Raw genomic sequence first — 2,505 nt, forward strand, 5'->3', positions numbered from 1 at the left:
CATTGTTTTTGTTTTATCTGCATTAGTGTCATCTGCAAACAAACAAATGCAAAGACTAGATCCTTGGAAATAATTATCTGTTTTATCTTTCCACCTTATTTTTAACATAAGAGTGGGAATAATGTTATTTTAACTGTGAGTTCGGCAAGAAGTTTTTGAGATTTCAGGATTTCCCCATTCAAGGTCTTGGTCTTGGATGACCAGAATATCTTTGCAAAAGCAAATATGGCCATATTTGCAAAGACTTTCCTTGAAAGGGACTTCCTGTAGTGGATACTTCCTTCCTGTACGAATGTACTTCCTGTAGTGGGTTTGTGGGATGAATGAAGGAGAAGACCATGGTCGGCGAAAACAATCAGCCACTTTATTAGACAACCTACACAATAAACAAAGAACATGCTTTATGGACTCTAGACTTGTATTGCAGATACTGGCACACACACTGGAAATCTGTCTATCCCCAGTTGGCCAGCAGCTTTTATGCCGTCTTACCACACCAATTACTAGAACCAGAGAAAGGTGTTAGTCATCATGCACTTGACCTACTTTATTCACCACTTGTCTCCTGGCTCGCTCTGCAGACTTTGCTGAACCACACCCCTTGCCACACTTCTCTACTATATAGTAGGTGAAAAGTACCCAGATGACCTACTACTTCCTCAGATTCACATTGTGTGGGCACTTTACTATCCTATGAGACTACAGGTGAGGATTTGGGAATGCTAGTGAAGCAATGCAATTGGCACTGGTAGCTTGTGACAGTAATAACATGGCAGATGTATTAAGTCTGAATTTCATTCATACTACCCATATTCATAATTAGAGAATTCTTTTTTTAATGGTTGCGGAGTAACTCCAAATTCAAATGTACCCACTAAGCTATTTCAATGATGATTAACAGATTGGGGTTTCTGTGGTGACAGAATGCACATCATTTTCCAACAGAGCACAATCTTATGACATTGTTTGCCCCAAAACTTTTTCTTCACAAAAAGAGTTCATACTTTTAGGGTATAGCCTAGTATAAGTAAGTGTCAGGGTTCTTCCGTAAAAATTTCAGAAAGCATTTATAAAGTTAACAAAATGGGGAAACAGCAAAGTGTGTTCTGGGTCTCAGATGTTCTTTCTCAGGGATCCCTCACCAGAATTCTCTTTGCTGTTTCCCCTAGATTTCGTTATTTGTTTAATTTTGTGTGACCGGTACGTAATAAGAGAGCAGTGTGTGCTGTAGTACCTCCTGCTGACGTCGAGGTTGTACCAGATGAGGGAGGCATCTTTACGGTGGATGCGACAGGTGCGGTTGAGCAGGGGGCCGAAGAGGAGCCGGAGGGTGATGTACTGGAGTTTAAGCGGATGTTTCAACGGTTTAAGTGATCAGCAAGACAGAGATGCCTGTCAGATACAAGAGTCTGCTCGACAAGAGAAGCAATGAAAGTTACTTCAGAATCAGTTCTACTGCAAGGTAAGGTCAGCTGACGAATTGCGTTGGAGGACTTGCAAAGCCGGGGAGACGCAAAGCCAGAAGAATCGCCAAGAGCTTCCAGTAGCTCCTGTAATATGAACCCTGCATATGCGCTGATCGAACCAAAGATGCAAGAAACAGTTGTGTGAAAATTGGATGATTTTGAGCATTACTTAACCACGTTTGAACGGATTGCTGAAGTGTGCAGATGGCCGTGGGAAGACTGGGCCAATAGACTTGTCCTGTTGTTGATTGGCAAGGCGTGCAGATGAATATGCTCGTGCATGTTGCGGACGCAGGTAAATACGTGCAGGTAAAGGAGACCATCTTTAAGAAATATTCAATTTAACATTTAATCATTTAGCAGATGCTTTTATCCAAAGTGACTTACAAAAAAGGGTAGAGCAATAGAAGCAACGAAACAAACAAGGCCAACAACCTGTAAGAGCTGTAAGAAATCTCAATTAATTAGCACAATACACTTTTTTGTCTTTTTTCTTTTTTATAGCCAGCTACAACAAAAACTCACGTGCGCAAAATACAGAACACTGGATTTTGATAGCTATGATAACCCATTAGGACTAAGGCTGATGCCCCAGCTGTTGTCGTTAATGCAGATTCAGTGGCCCAATGGGTTGTTTTTTTATGGCATTCTAGCTAAACGCGCAGCAATAGCCATCTACAACAAAAACTCACGTACGCAAAATACAGAACACTGGATTTTGGTAGCTATGATAACTATGTTACATACCCGCCTGAAGGCACAAATCCGGATGAGAGACGTAGATATGATCCGGGAGTGTGCGCTTTTTGGTCATTGCTGTGGTGATCAGTAAGTGCTATTCTGTATTGGTCAAGTGCAATTGGAAAAGTGCAATTGGAAAAGATGTGTCTTAAGATGTTTTTTAAAAATGGCTACAGACTCGGCAGCACGAATTGAGATCAGCAGGTCATTCCACCAGGTGGGAACGGTCCAGGAAAAGGTCTGTGAGAGCGATTTCATGCCTCTTTGGGATGGAACCACGAGGCGCGGCTCATTCGCA

This window comes from Pseudorasbora parva, chromosome 13, assembly GCF_024679245.1.
Source record: "Pseudorasbora parva isolate DD20220531a chromosome 13, ASM2467924v1, whole genome shotgun sequence".
In the NCBI taxonomy this organism is placed as follows: Eukaryota; Metazoa; Chordata; class Actinopteri; order Cypriniformes; family Gobionidae; genus Pseudorasbora; species Pseudorasbora parva.